This window comes from Platalea leucorodia, assembly GCF_965183815.1.
Source record: "Platalea leucorodia genome assembly, chromosome: W".
Lineage (NCBI taxonomy): Eukaryota > Metazoa > Chordata > Aves > Pelecaniformes > Threskiornithidae > Platalea > Platalea leucorodia.
This window is the reverse complement of record NC_138859.1, coordinates 16,263,018-16,278,950: the sequence shown is the minus strand read 5'-3', so window position 1 is coordinate 16,278,950 and position 15,933 is coordinate 16,263,018. Positions and strand designations below refer to the sequence as shown.

The following is a 15,933-nucleotide window of genomic DNA, read 5'->3' as shown; positions in this document are numbered from 1 at the left end:
GCCCTGTCCCCTGGGACATGCCCTCTCCTGGCACCCACAGTGGGTGACAGGCAGCCCCTGTCCCTGTCTCCAGGCACAGGTGGGTTCCAGTAAGAGGCAGCGGTGGCGTGGCCAGAGCATGAGCTCAGAGGAACACACTGCAGCCCTCACACCAAACAAACCCCGCCATAGCGGCTCTGCATTCCCAGCACCACCCCAAGCCCTTGCCAGCTGCCACTGCGCTGCAGCTGCCCCGTCCTGGCTCCCTGCATCTGCCTGGACCCCTGCCCCACACCACAGCCAGACCGCTGGGGTACAATGCTTCCAGGATGCTCTGGGCAGCCGTCCCCAGCCCAGGCTGAGCTTGATGTTGGGGTCTCCCCTGGCCCCCCACCCTGCTCTGGGGCAGAGTGAAGCAGAGGTCAGGGGATGGAGGCGTTTGGGGAAGTTTGTATTTCAACAAAATAGTTTGCAGCGACTCATATTTACACCTGGGGGGGTGTATTTACATGACCCTGTGGGGCTATATACAGGGGAGGGGGAGATTGGGGCGGGGGGGAGCTGCAGCATTGAAGCCTGCCCTGCTCTGGCTGAGGGGCCAGTCCCAGCAGGAACCCCTGTTTCTCTCCCCCAGGAGGGGGTGACATGGGTGCAACTTCTGCTGGGGGCCAGGTACCGAAAAGAGATGGCAAAGTGCCCTGCAGGGCAGCTAGGCCCCGGGAGTGGCTCAGAGCCAGCTGAGCCATGGGGGAGAGGGCATGGGGGGCAAAGAGCCCAGAGGGTGGGGAGATATGGAGTCCCCCAGGCTGGATCAGGGCTGCTTCCCCCACTCCGGTGGAGGCTGTGGAGGGAGGTGGGCTTTGCTGGTGCCGATGGAGGGGGGCAGGCAGTGCCGTGGCCACTGGTCCACCCAAGCCCTGCTGAAGCAGGGGGGCTGCAGTGGTGGGGGGCTGTGGTAGCAGGGAGCCCTGGTGCATCCCAAGGGGCCAGGCGCTGGGAAGCATGGCGGCCCATTGAGGTTGGGGGCTCTGCCACCGGGCTCAAATGACTTTGGGGTCTTTCCTCTCGCCCAGCAGCCAGTAAGTCTGCATCTTCCCCTTGCCCTGGGGGGCAGAAGGGGGCAGTGAGACCCTCCCCAGGCCCCGGTGCTGCCCCTTGGGTGCCATCCCCAGCACTGAGGGGGACAGAGGGTCCCAGCCCTGACCCATCCACCCAGCACACGCCCCTGCAGCAGGAAGGGCTGGCACCCCGCCAGGGTCCCTGCACCCTCACCTTCATCTCCACATCCCTGTGCAGCTCCAGCTTGAAACAGCCAAACTCATCCAGGACTTCCTTGGTGGTGGAGGAGATGTGGATCTTCAGGGCTAGGTGGCACAGAGGGGCAAAAGGGACATGGCTGGGTTCGGGAGCGAGGCACGACCTGTGGCACCGGACCCCGGCTGCCAGCCCCACGACTCACCCTGGCCGTTTGACTCCATGCGGGATGCGGTGTTCACCGTATTCCCAAACAGGCAATACCGCGGCATCTTCAGACCCACGAGTCCAGCACACACAGGACCTGCGGGCACAGAGATGCTTGGGGCTGCTGCAGGGCAGGCGAGCACCCCCCAGCTGCGGTGCCGGCCAGTGCAGGGGCTCACCGGTGTGTACGCCGCTGCGCAGGCGGAGCTGGTCGTTGGGCCAGTGATGGATCTTGAAGGTTTTGATGGCCTCGAGCAGGGCCAGGGCCATGTGGATGATCTCACAGGCATGCAGCTTCCCATTGTGCACCGGCAGCCTCAACACTACCATGTAGGCATCCCTGATGGTCTCCACTTGCAGGGTCAGGGGGAGTGAGTACACCCCGGGCTCCCCACTACCCACCTCACTTTGGGGGGGCTGTGCTTGCTCACCCCCCCCTCACCCCTCACCTTGTAGACATCAAAGTTGTCGATGATGGCATCAAAGCAAGCGTAGAGATCATTCAGCAGTGTCACGACCTGGAAGGAGCAAGGGGGTATGTGGGGCTGGGAGCAGGCACATCCCCCCAGCCCCAGGGACAGCACTACCAGGGTACGAGCCCCTCCGAGCCCTGCTCTCACCTGCATGGGGGTGCTCTCTGCTGAGGGCAGTGAAGCCCACAATGTCGCTGAAGTAGATGGTGACACTGTCGAAAGCCGCAGCTCGCACTGTCTCCCCACGCTTCAGCTGCTCCGCCATGGAGCTGGCGAGGACAGGGGGGATGGTGGTGGGCTCCCTTCCTCCCCAAACCCTGCACCCCCTGTTCCCCCTGCCCCCCCTTGCCCTACACCAGCACGGAGAACTGGCAAGGGACCCCATGCTTGCACGGCGGCAGGTGCATGCTGACCCCATGCCAACCCCTGGCCCCACACGCTCCCATTGATCCCCCTCTCACTGAGGCAGGATTTGGCAGAGGAGGTTCTCTGCCTTGCACTTCTCCTCCAGGTAGGCCTGCATCTGCTCCTCCACCGGCTTCTCCAGGTTGTTGGCGTACTGCTCCATTCGCGACAGCAGGTTGTCCAGAATGCTGGTGCTGCCCTCCCTGCTGGGGCGCAGGCAGCTGGCATCGCGGGTGGGTAGAGGTGCCCCCCAATCCCCCCATGGCTGTCCCCACTCCCACCCAGGGCCACCTTCCCCACTTGCCAGCCACCCACTTGTTGAATCTATGGATGAAGATCTTGATCTGGCTAAAGTCAGGGCGCTCGGCCGGCTCCTGTGCCCAGCAGCACTCCATCAGCACCACCAGCTCCTCGCTGTGCACCCCAATGTCGATGGAGGGGCGGAAGAAGGGCTTCTGGCTGTTCTGCACCTTCTGCACGATCTCTGCCAGGGGATGGCTGACAGTGAACACCAGACCCCCCCAGCAGGGACAGGACCACCCCATGCCCACCCCCCACCCTCACCTTTGGGGCTCAGGTCCATGCCCTCAATGTAGAAGGGGCCGTTATGCAGGGCGACCTCCTGCACAATGATGCCAAAGCTGTAGACGTCAGCTTTCTGCATGCCTGGGGCGGGCAGGCTCCCCTTCTGCAGCAGCTCTGGGGCCGTCCACAGCTTCTCTGGTGGGACACAGCCATAGGGTGGTGAGGCAGGGCCATCCCATACCCCCAGTCCCCACCAACGGGCACTCACTGGCGTAGAGGGCACGCGTGTCCTCGCCGTCGCAGGGCGAGCAGAAACTGGCCAGCCCGTAGTCAGTGATCTTCAGCACAAAGCATCTGTCCACCACGCAGTTGGATGACTTGAGGCTGCCATGGTGGCCAATGATGCTGTTGTGCAGGAAGGCCATTCCCTGGGACAGATGGACATGGTGAAGCTGGCACCCCCCCCAGGCACTCCCCTCCAGCTCCTCATGCCTCTCACTTGGGTACGTTGACAATGTCGTTGATGAGGGAGTAGCAAAGCATCCAGTCCAGGTTGATGCTCTCATTCTCCAGGACATCCTGGGGCAGCACATTGAGCAGGCCCCATTGACCGCCCGGGACAGCGGCACTGGCACCAGCCTGACCGAGCACCCAGCCACGGGGCGCTCTGTGGCATGCACCCCCTCCCCTCCACCGGCCTCTGATGCCTGTTTGGGCAGCTCTGCTGTGAGTCTCGTGGGGCTTGGGTGGCCACCAGCATCTACAGCCCTGTCCTCAACACCCAGCCCAGCCAGGTCACCAGGAGTGTCTAAGTGTCACCCCCCAGTGTCCCCCCCACCTGCAGGCTGCCCCACAGGCAGTACTCAGTGACAATGCAGATGTTGGGGGGTCAATGCACGCCCCGATGAAGCGGGTCAGGTGGTTGAACTGGATGTCCCGCATCTGGAGGCAGAAGCAGAGCCCAGATGGTGCTGAGGTTGGGGGGGGGGGATGCGCTGCTGCTCCCACCAGCCCCCCCTCACTGCTAGGACCGGCCCCTGCACCCCCAAGAAGGGTGCCCACCCCGGACCAGACCCCAAACCTACGTATTTCAGCTCGAAAAGCACCTGCCATGTCAGCTCGATGCACTTCCTGTTGATGTGCTTAATGGCCACCAAGTTGCCCTGGGGTGCCAGGGAGAGGGAAGAGGTCAGCACCTGCTGGGTGGATTTGGGGAGGGGAGGAATGTGTGGGCATCCCGCAGGGTGGGGGTGCAGCCAAGGGGGAGCACTCCAGTAGGGCTGGGGGTGTTTGGGGGGAGGGCTCAGCTCCCCGCCTGCCACACTGACCTTGAAGTGGCCGGTGTTGGCAAAGATCTGGTACTTGCCATGGGTGGTCATCAGGGAGCCGTAGCTGGAGCTGCGCTGCAGGAAAGGAGGGGGTTAGGGATGGGGACCCCAGGGCAGGGGATGACAGGCACCAATGGAGGTGGGCAGGGACACCAAGGGGTGTACAGGGGATGGTTCAGGATAAGCTCCGAAGGGTCAGCACAAGCTCTGAAGGGGTCAGCACAAGGTCTGCATACTCTGTAGGGAGGGTGAAGGCTACAGGATGAGGTATGGTGCACTGCAGAGGATGAAGGGGGGTGTAGGGGATGGATAAGGTGTGGCTGTGCAGGGGGCAGATGTGGGAATAAATGAGGCTGTGTTTGACTTTGATGAGATGCAGCTGTGCCCTTGAGGCTTGTTACAAACAAGTTTGCGAAAACTTAGAGGCAGCAAAATAAGGATGTGATTAGATACGTTTCTGAAAGAGAAAAGTCACGTGCACCAACTTGAAGAACCAATAAGCAGCGCGGAAGAGACGCGTGAACGTAAGACAGTAACCAATGAAATAAGTTTTGCTTGCTCGTGAACACTAGATCATATTATAAAAGGGATAGATTGTAAAAATAAAGGGTCTTCGCTTGTCTTCGCCTGAACTCATATGCGGAGTCCGTGTCTCATTCCCTGCAGGCAGAGGGCTGCACAGGGACAGGATGAGATGTGGCTCTGTAAGGGATGGAGGGCTGCATAGAGGATGGATGAGGTCTGGTGCTCTGTAGAGGATTCAGGGCTGTGTAGGGGATGGAGGGTCACATAGGGAATGGATGAAATGTGGCTTTATAGGGGATGGAGAGCTATGTAGGGAGGGAGGGCTGTGTAGGGGATGGATGCAATGGGGCTGTAGTTTTGTAGGGGATGGAGGGCTGTGTAGGGGATCAACATGATGCAGCCCTGTAAGGGAGGAGCGTCATGCAGGGAGGGAGGGTGGTGCAGGGTCAGGAGAAGGATGGTGCCCCAGGACTGGCAGCTCTCACCAGGGACAGGGTGAGCCGGCTGCCCGCTGCCTTGTGGTACTGCTTGGGGCTCCCAAATTGCAGCTCGTCCCAGCAGATCCTCCAGAGCATGCTGGCAAGCTCCTTCTCCAGCATCAGCTTCCTGGGGGGCACATGGGGGTCAGGCCCCCACAGGCCGCTGTCCTGCCTGCTCCCCTGCCAGGCTGAGGAGAGCCCAGGCAGAGGCTCCCCCAGCCCCGACTGACCTGAAGATGAGGAAGCTGGAGATGCCGAACATGACGAAGGTGAGGCCAGTGCCCAAAGCCACAATGGCCAGCATGGAGAAGGGGGCTGCAGGCAGGAGGGGCTGTCAGCGTGGCCTGGCTGGCCATGGGCACGGGGTTCCCATGCACCCATGGGGAACGGTGCTGGGGACCGAGGGATGTGAGGACCTGGTACACCCACTTTTAGCACAGAAGGGGTCATCCACGTCAAAGACGCAGGGCGGGTTGTCCGGGGGGGGGGGGGGCCTTTCACCCAGGGGATGGGTCAGCCCAGCCAGTGAATCTGCTTCTCCACACCCGAGTAGTGTCCCACCACCTACGGCAGAGAGAGCTGAGCCCTCGCACCCCACTGGCCCCCAGCCCCAGCTGCCAGCAGGATCCTGGTGCCAGCCCCCACCTCATACTGCCCGCTCTTGGGGTCACCCATGGCCCATAGGTTGAAGTCAGTGTCCTGGTCGTTGTTGTTGTCCATGCTCACCAGCCCCGTCACCCCTGCGGGAGAAGTGAGACCCAGGCGGGATGGGGACCACGTCTCACTGCCACTGTGGCACCCCCATTCCAGCTGCCCTTGTCCCACCGTTACCCTGGAACTTGCGGTCCCGCATCTTCTCAGTGATGTGGGTGGCATTTTTCTTGGAGCCACCCTGCCGCAGGGTCTCGTTCAGCACCATGGCGTACAGCAGCATCCCGTCATAGAAACACCCCACCACCAGGTTCATCTGCCAGGGGGATACCTCAGCACACCCACGGCCACGTGCATGGGGGCACCCCGGCCCCAGGACCCCCACACCAGGACCACACATGCACCCATGGCCCCATAACCCCACACCCGGGCCATGCATGCACCCTGCAGGGATGGCACTGCCTGTGGCTGTTCCCATGAGGGATGGACCCTCTGGCATTGCCTGTGGCCATGTCCCACCCTCTGCACCCTGGTGAGGTGCCACAGCCCCACGGGGAGGGTCCCCACCACCCCATCATGCAGGGGGACTCACTCACCAGGGAGTAGTCAAGCTGCACCCCAAATTTCTGCTTGGCTTGCAGGATGAGCTGGGTTTGGAAGTGCTGGCATTCGGGGTTTTGGGGCTCGTAGTAGGTGATCACCAGCACCATCTGCAACCGAGCACAGCACCCCAGTTCATGCACCGGGGCCAGGCTGGGGAGGTCCCCATCCCCAGGCAGGCAGGCGCAGCTCACCCGGAAAGCCTTGTGCAGCCCCAAGTCCTGGCCCGGGCTCCGCTGCCAGGGCTTGAAGGGGTCACGGGCAGAGTCGCCCCGCAGGCTCTCCCCAAAGATGTCCAGGTAGAAGAAGACATAGTCGCCATTGGTGAGGTTCTCCAGGTTCTCCCACTGTGCCAGCTGCATGATCTGGTGCAGCATTTCCGGCGGCCCACAGAGATACGCCACTGCTGGCGAGGTGCGGGGTGTCAGGGGGGTGATGCCATCCCACCCCGGGGCACCCTGGCCAGGCACAGGGTGGGATGCTTTCCCTCAGGGCAATGAGGCAGAGCAACCCCAGGGGCACACTCGGTGGCTGTGGGGAGTGGAGGATGGAGCAGGCAGATGGGGTAGGGCTCGGCTCACCACCTTCTCATGCCATATGCCTCATAGCTACAGAGCCTGCTTGGCCTCATCACCCTTGCTGGCCCCGACCCACTCTTGCCCCATCAGCCACCTTAGGCTGAAGGGGCCAAAAGGAGAATGCTCCAAAATATGGGGCAGACACCCCATGTGTGCCCATGCACAGACCCCACACACACCACTCTGGCACTCATGCACACCCCACTCTGGCAAAAGCCACCCCAGCATCAGCTCCCCAGCTGCTCCCCACCAGCTCCAGCCAGGGGACCCGGGGGCCAAGAGAGGCATCGGGGCTATGCGCCAGAGGCCCTTGGGGAACCCAGGCTGGGGAACGGGACAAACCCATGTTTGGGTTCGCGGCTGGTCAGCTGTGCGGCAGGAATGCGCAGGTTCCCAGATTCCAGAACCTTTGGAGGCTGCCAGCGCTAATTAGAAACAGAGCATTTTGCTGGTGTGACCCACGCAGAAAGGGGGTGCCCAGGCCCCAGCCAGCCGCCCTGCGCGCCCCCACCCGCTGCTGGGGGCTCAGCCAGCTCTGATGGGATGCCCACCCGGGCGCTGCATGGAGGGCACAGGGGCTTGCACAGGGCACTGTGGGCCATGGGGACAGGCGCCCGAAAGTGTCAGTAACCCCCTCAAGCAGGGGCCCTCCTCACCCTCGCAGAGGATCCTGCCACTGCCTCCTCCCAGAAAACCAGGGCCCTGCTCCAGCCAGCCTGGCTGGGAACCTGGGATTGAGCAACAGAGGAGGTGGCAGCGGTGGGTGCCGGAGGAACGTCACGCTTGGGCACTGGCCCCGGCACACAGCCCTTCTGCATGGGACCCAGCACCCCAGCCAGATCCAGAGCGCAAGGAGGGATGGGAAGAGTAAGGAAGCCCTGCGCCCTGGGATGGGGTCCCTGTGCCCCGGGATGGGGTCCCTGCTGCCAGCAGGCACCTGGCCACGCAGGCAGCAGGACTGGCAGGGGGTCACCCATGGGGGCAGCAAGGCAGCCCATGGGTGGGAGAAGAAACCCAGCACAGCCACTCTGGGCACGGGAAACCCGCAGCAACGTGGGGAGCTGCTCCTGGGCACAGGGGAGAGGGAAATCGTGGCAGCTTGGGCTGTGCATGAGCAAAAGCCCATTTCAGGGTCAGAAATGGTTTCCCTCTGAGTGCTGCAATACCTCGAATAAACACTCTCTGCTTCCCCACTTTGCCGGTCCTGTGCCCAGAAATGTGCCATCTCCCACTCCCCAAATCACTCTGCTGGGACAGGCAGCCCAGCATCTCCCCAGCACGCAGAGGCTGAGGGTCTCCCCATGGGGACACAGCATGGGACCCTACCCATCCCAGCGCAGGCACCAGGAAAAGGCAGCGTGTGGCACCGCACGGGCTGGGGAGCCACAACAGCTGGTGGCAGATGGTGGGACACCTTGGGCAGCCAGCCCCCGCGGTGGCAGTGGCAAAACCCCACCTGGTCAAAGGCCACTGGGGGGGGGAACGACGGTGCCTCAACGGCTCCCCAGAGACAGGTTGCAGGAGCTGTGCAGAAGGGAAGGGTCAACGCTTGGGGCTCTCCATGATGCTGGCAGCTGCCTCCAGGTGGCAGCCTCCTGCCCGGCCAGCAGCACCCCTGCCTGCTCACGCACCCTCCCGGGGGTCGGCGAATGGCCAAAAGCAGCCTCAGCATCACCGAGGACAAGGGGAATGGGGTCCTGTAAGGCTGAGGTGCACGCAGCCTCCAGGCATTTATTTAGAGGGTGCCCGTGATACAGGAAGCAGAGTGCATGTCCCCAGGGGACGGGCAGGACCCCGAGCACGCAGATGGGGTGGCAGGACACTGTCTCACCCCTGCATGATGGAAGAAAACCCTAAAGTGAGGGCAAATCCTGGTTTCAGGCAGAAAATCCCTGCAAATCCCGGTTTCGGGCAGCCCCACCAGTGCAGAGACCCCCACCCTGTCTGAGCAGCCATCCCACACCCACAGAGATTGCGGGGATGAGGACCAAATGCACTCCTCTCCCAGCAGCAGCACCTGGCCATCTCCCTGGGCAGGGGACCTGGGCTTTGCAGGAAGATGCTCCGGTAATTCCCTCAACCACAGCTCTAATTATATCAGTGCTTTTGCAAGTGGCAGGAGAGATGTGGGCCCCTGCACATCGCCCAGGCACTAGAGAGAGGGGCAACAGGAAGCACAAAGCAGCCATATATGGGATAGGACAATGCACCCACATCCCCCCACACTCGCTCTTTAGAGCCATGAACGTCGGGGATTGGCAGCTTCAGGGGCCCACAGTGCGGCAGTGAAGCAGCTTTCCCCAGGAAAGGTTCACCAAACTCCTGCCCATCACCTGGGAGAAGGAAGGTGATGCCAAGAGGGATGACATGCGGTGTCATTGCAGGGCATGGACATGGATGCAGCTGTGACCGAAGCTCCTGCTTCCCTCTCCATGCCATGCCACACAGGGGTGGGCACCCCTGGGACAGCCTTGCAGGGTCCCTGCTCCCTGCCCCACATCCCTGGGTTAGGAAAGCATCTAACGTCAGCATCGCAGCCCTGAGCACCCATCCCCATGGGGCAAAGCATCCAGCCCCACACCCTGCCCCCAGTTCTGGGCTGTGGCCAGAGGGCCCAGACCCCCCCACATCCCGGCTTGGAGGGCCCCCAGGTCTCCGCCCACGCCCGGCCTCCTCCTCTGGCCCCCAGCAGCCACGACCTCCTGCCTGCACCAGGAGGGATTGTTTCCCATCGAGGTGATTTATGGCACCAAGCTGGAAATGTTGATGGGAATTGCTGATTTTAGCCTTTTTCCCTGCGTGGTCCTTTGCTCCTGTCCCAAATGAAGCTCCACACCCCATGGCTGGTGACGGTGCACACAGGGAGCCTTCATCCCAGCCCCTTGGCCAAGCAAATGAGAGGGGCAGCCACAAGCTGCTCAGCTCCTGCAGCCCACCATGGGATACCCAGCCCCACTGGTCTCAGTCCTAGGGGAACCTGGCCCAGCACCCCAAAGTGCCCCAGACACATGTCCCCGGCCTGGCTCCATGCAGCTTCAGCCATGTCTCCCACTGGCCCATCTGGCTCCACTCCTCCCAGCTTGATGTCCTTCTTAATGACACAGCATCTTAGGATCCATTAAGAAGCATCATGGAGCGGTTGGCTCCAGGATTGATACACCCTGCTCATCAATAATGAAAGAGCATTAGGCTGCCCTTGCTCTCCAGCTGCCTCCATAAGCCCCTCCATTTCCTCCAGCTCCCAAATTAGCCGCTCTCCCAGGGTGCTCTCAAGGCACCAAATTGACTTATCCCTCCATCAGCAAAGTGGGGCCATCCCCAGCCCCGTCCCTGGGGTGCAGTGGAGACCAGCACAGCCTGGGGCACCCAGGTGCCAGGCTGGGGGGGGCTCTCCCTGAGCAGGGCCCGGCCTCCTCAGCATGCTGGCACTGGGCTGCTCTGGGCGTGTAACCGCAGCCAGCGCTGCCCTTCAGCTGGCCACATCCACACCATCACCCACAGCCTCCAAAGTGGTGGCTGGGTCCAACCTGCTCCTGGGGACACCCTGATCCCGCTAACGCAGAGGGCAGGGTGGCCCCAGTGCCCCTCACACCAATGCATCCCACCAGGGTGAGGGTCTGCCTCGGCTCTCCCCCAGCACAGGGTGACAGGGGGACCTCATGGCCCCCTGCCCTGCCCTGGATCCCCCTGCTGGCACTGGGGTGGCTCGAGGGTCCCAAGGACTGCCTTGTCCCCTGTGCACCCACCAACTGGGGGCCACCAGTGCAGGTCCTGCTGCTCCCCCAGCCCCACTGCAACCAAATGCGCCTACCCCTTGCTGCACCCTATGTACAACCCACTTTGCCCACCCCTCTCCATGCCTCACACGGGTCCCACTGCACCCCTGGCCCCTTGCTGTGCCCCACATGGGTCCCACTGTGCTCACCCCCTGCTGCACCCCACATAGGTCCCACTGTGTCTTCGTCCCCCCACTGTGCCCCACACGGGTCCCACCATGTCCTTGGCCCCTCACTGCACCTCACACGGGTCCTGCTGTGTCCTCAGACCCTCGCTGTGCCCCACAAAGGTCCCACTGTGTCCTTGCCCCTTTGCTGTGCCCCACATGGGTCCCACTGCCCTCCTAGTCTCTTGCTTTGCCCCACACGGGTCTCACTGTGTCCCCGTCCCCTTGTTGTACCCCACACAGGTCCCACTGCCCCCTAGCCCCTTGCTGTGCCCCACACGGGTCCCACTGCGTCCCTGTCCCCTTGCTGCACCCCACGGAGGATTTTGCTTCCTCCCCTCCTCCAGCCCTGCGCGGTTCCCCCGCTGGGAGCCCCCTCTGCTCCCCCCCGGGCGCTCAGCCCTGCCCCGCGCGGGGTTCCCCCAGGCCCCCCCACACACGCCGCGCCGCCCCACGCACCGCGCCCGTTGGCCTTGATGAAGTGCACGGCGGTGTCGGAGCCGCCCTCGTCGGGGGAGTAGATGTGGTGGCGCACGGTGAGGTTCCTGCCGTCCTGCAGCTCCTGATAGACACCCTCGATGGTGAAGTAGTAGGGTCGGTCGTCGGTCTTGCGGTCCACGTAGAAGAGGACGGCGCGGGCGCTCTAGTTGAAGTGGGCGTGGAGGTGGGAGACGAAGGCACCCAGTTTAGGGGCCGAGGGCCCGGTACGCACCATAGTGCTGTAATGCTCCCGTTTGCGGCTGAAGCTGGCCGCCACCGCCCCGCCGGTGACGAGCGGCAGCCGCCAGTGCGAGGCGAAGCGCCCCATAGAAGCGGCGGGGTAGACGCAGCCCGGCCCGAAGCGGACGTCGGGGTCGTGGTAGAGCTTCAGGTCCACGGCGTTGAGCGGTGCCACGTACTCGGAGCAAGCGCCCTCCAGCTCCGACCTCACGAACTCGACGCGCACCGAGAAGGGCCGCGGCAATAGCGGCGGCTCGCGCCGCTCCAGCGCTTCCAGCGCCAGGCTCAGCGCCGGCCCCACGCACGGCCAAGCCCACGCGTAGCTCACGTTGCGCTCCGGCAGTACCACCGTCACCGTCAGGTTGGCAACCGCCCCATCGGGGGTCGCCGCCCGCCGCCGTCGGCACCAGCAGCAGCGCTGTCAGCAGCAGCGGCAGCCGCGGAGACATGGGCCATGCTGGCGCCGCCGCCCGCGGTTCCTGCGCCCCGCCGCCTGCGCCCTCCCTCGGGTGGCACCTCCCCGGGCCGGCCAGCGCCCCCTGCCGCCGCTCCCCGCCCGGCCGGACGGCACGGGGATGGGCGGCACCACGGGGCGGGGGGGCGGTGTCCCCAGAGAGGGGGGCTGGGGAGGGGGCGCTTCGGGTCTGGCGGTGACCACTGGGGGAGGGGTAGGGGGTGCTCGCGTTCGGGATGTCTCCAGTGGAGAGGTTGGGGAGGGGCTCTGGGGTCTCCAGTGGGGGGGTTTAGGGAAGAGGCACTCCAGGTCTGGCGGCCCCCAGTTGGCGGGGATTGAGGGAAGGGTTGCCTGGGTTCTGGGGGTCCCCACGAGGGCTTGAGGAACGTCCTGGGCAGGGGCGTGCAGGGGGGTGATGGGGCCTTGGCAAAGGGGTGTCCTGGGGAGGTGTGTCCCTACTGGTGGGGGGGGTTGAGGAGGCACATGGCTGTGGGGCTGTGGGCACATGGCAGCAGCCAGCTGGTAGGGAAGGGGACATTCTGGGTCCCCACCAGGGATTTCGGGGAGGTCTTGGGCTGTGGGGTTCAGGGGGAGTTGGACTCTAGGGAGGGGGTGCCTGGGATCTGGGTGTCTCCTTGGGGACCATCCAGTGCCCTGGGTGTGGGTTTCCCCACTGGGGGCGGGGTGGGGTGGGGTTGGGGAGGTCCCTGGGGATTTGGGGTGCAAGGGGATGATGGGGGAGTCGGGCCCAGTGGCTGCACAGGGACACCGTGGGTCTTGCTGGTACCGCTGGACCTGCAAGGTCCCGCAGAGATCGGATGCGTGAGGGATGCTGTGCTAAGCGATGGGCAGGGTGTCCCTCTCCCCTCCTGGGATTTGGGGCAGGCCACCCGAGCTGCCCATGCAGAGCTGCAGGCATAGCACTCCCGGGTGCTCCAGCATGGGTCCCTCCACAGCCGGGGCTGCTGGGAATCATGGCCCCTCTCGCTGTCCCTGCTGGTGCCACTGCAGGTGTCCCCGCCATGAGTGACACATCCTTCCCGTCGTCGTGGGGTCATGGAGCTTGGCTCACCTGAGTCGGGGGATTGGGTTGCTGGCTATAAATACCCTGGAGCGGTCGCGGCACGGAGCCGGCAGGACGGCGATGCCGCAGGATGGTGAAATCCAACCGGCAGCAAATACAGGCGAGAAAGGAGAAGCTGGGAGGGTCTGGAAGAGCTTCCCCATGGGGTGTGGGTCTGGGCATGGCAGGTCGGTGACGGTCCCGCTGGGGACCACAGCCTCTGCAAAATAGCCCCTGCTGCCGGGGGGGTCACGTGGTGCTGATGGTGCCCGGTCCTGTTAGGAAAGAAGGGAATTAGGGAAGAAGAAATTATACAAGAAATAAAAGACCAAGTATACCCAGGAGCATGGGCCTCAGGAATACCGGGAAAGGCTAAAAATACAGAAATGGTTGTTGTTAAACTCAAAGAGGGAGCACGTCCTGTTAGGGTAAAGCAATATCCCCTGAAATTGGAAGACAGGTGAGGAGTGAAGAGCATTATAGAAGAATTTATAAAATTCAGACTATTAATTGAATGCTCTTCAGAGTATAACACTCCTATTCTGCCTGTCAAAAAGCCTGATGGCAAAACTTATCGATTAGTGCAGGATTTGCGGGCAATAAATCAAATAGTTGAAGATTTGTATCCGGTAGTGGCAAACCCATATACTTTACTGACCAGTTTAAGGGAAACCTATGAATGGTTTACTGTATTAGATTTAAAGGATGCATTCTTTTGCTTCACCTTGGCTCCTGAAAGCTGCAGTTATTTGCCTTTGAATGGGAAAACCCTGACACAGGACGAAAAACCCAACTGACCTGGACAGTGTTACCTCAAGAATTTAAGAATAGCCCCACCATTTTCGGAAATCAATTAGCCAAGGAATTAGAGACCTGGGAGAGGCCCCCAGGAAATGGGATTCTTTTGCAATATGTGGATGATATTTTGATAGCCACAGAAAAGGATGAAGAATGCAAGGAATGGACTGTGAGCTTGTTAAATTTTCTTGGACTAAGTGGTTACAGTCTCATTACAGAAAGCCCAGATCTTGAAAAAAGAAATAATATACCTGGGATTCGTGATTTCTAAGGGACAAAGACAGCTCGGGAATGACCGAAAGGAAGCTATCTGCAGAACTCCAGAACCAACCACGGTAAAAGAGCTTCGAACCTTTTTGGGAATGACAGGTTGGTGCTGATTATGGATCTATAATTATGGACTTTTGGTTAAACCTCTATATGAACTACTGAAAAATAGCCAGACGCAATTAATATGAACTGGTGAAGCTAGGAGAGCGTTCAAAGAACTGAAATTGGAACTAATGAGGGCCCCAGCTTTGGGCCTGCCTGATATAACAAAGCCCTTCTGGTTGTTCTCTCGCCATTGAGATTCTTGAAATACCAAGCAGTGCTAATGTAACAGGCTTATATAGAAATTGTCACATCTACTCTTATAAACCCTGCTTCCTTTTTGAGCGATAAACAAGAAATGGAGACTGTTGTGCATGATTGCATAGAAACCATTGAGACTGTGTATGCAAGCAGACCAGACTTGAAGGAGGAGCTGCTGGAGGAAGCCGACCACACGTGGTATACTGATGGGAGCAGTTTTGTAAAGAATGGAATTCGAATGGCAGGATATGCTGTAACCACCACAGACCAACTGGTGGAAGCAAAGTCACCCCCTAAGGGCACATCTGCACAACGAGCTGAAATAATTGCTCTAGTGAGGGCACTGGAGCTTGCCAAAGGACTGGGAGTGAATATTTGGACAGATTCAAAGTATGCCTTTGCTGTAGTCCATGCCCATGGAGCAATTTGGGAAGAATGAGGACTCTTAACTGCTCAAGGGAAAGATATAAAACACGCTGATATAATTTTGCGACTTTTAGATGCTGTACAACTTCCGTCAGCAGTGGCGACTATGCACTGAAAGGACATCAGAAAGGTAACACTGTCAGGGAAGTGGGAAACAAATTGGCTGATCACGAGGCAAGACGAGTTGCGGAGCAAGGTGAGGTATTAAGTATAATTCCTGAAAAATCTTTGCCACTACCTGAGATGATTGAATATGATGAAAGGGATCAGAAGTTAATTACTGATTTAGGGGCTGAGGTTGGCCCATCAGGATGGGCAGTGTTAAAAGATAACAGAATAATAGTTCCCTTTAGAATATTATGGAAGCTCGTAGGAACAGAACATGATAAAACACACTGGGGAACTGAAGCCTTGTATAATTCCCTTATCAAGCAAATAGCAGACAGAAGATTGTATCAAACTATAAAAACCATAGTTGGAAGATGTGCAGTATGTCTAAAGAATAATCCAAAGGTAGAAAATCATGTAAAATTTGGAAGTGTTAGTAAAGGGAATGTTCCAGGTCAAAACTGGCAGATAGATTTTTCAGAACTCCCCAGAAGAGGGGGGTACCGGTATCTATTGGTATTAACTGATACCTTTTCCAGATGGCCTGAGGCCTTCCCTTGTAGAACAAATAAAGCCCAAGAGGTAACAAAAATCTTATTGAAGGAAATTATTCCCAGATTCGGGGTGCCAGAAGTAATTTCCTCCGTCAGGGGATCACAATTCGTGTCACAAGTAGTTCAACAAGTCGGTAAATTTTTAGAAATTGATTGGAAATTGCATACACCTTACTGCCCGCAAGCGAGTGGGCAAGTGGAGAAAATGAATCATTTAATTAAGATACAACTGAGTAAAATTTGCCAGGAAACCAATTTAAGATGGGATCAAGCCCTCCCTATTGTGTTAT

The 15,933-nt window shown here is 60.1% G+C and overlaps 1 pseudogene across 1 annotated transcript; it reads right to left on the bottom strand.

The window, feature by feature from the left end:
* Positions 1 to 1,019: 1,019 nt before the first annotated feature.
* LOC309601551 (atrial natriuretic peptide receptor 2-like) lies at positions 1,020 to 12,116 on the bottom strand (annotated as a pseudogene). The gene is made up of 22 exons: positions 11,407 to 12,116; positions 6,621 to 6,829; positions 6,423 to 6,536; positions 6,007 to 6,142; positions 5,821 to 5,915; positions 5,605 to 5,739; positions 5,406 to 5,490; positions 5,182 to 5,302; positions 4,172 to 4,246; positions 3,929 to 4,006; positions 3,682 to 3,785; positions 3,351 to 3,422; positions 3,112 to 3,271; positions 2,883 to 3,038; positions 2,634 to 2,802; positions 2,375 to 2,521; positions 2,061 to 2,182; positions 1,883 to 1,958; positions 1,620 to 1,793; positions 1,439 to 1,537; positions 1,252 to 1,343; positions 1,020 to 1,082 (listed from the first exon to the last, which is right to left on the bottom strand). The product of its transcript is annotated as an atrial natriuretic peptide receptor 2-like (transcript).
* Between the last annotated feature and the right edge of the window lie 3,817 nt (positions 12,117 to 15,933).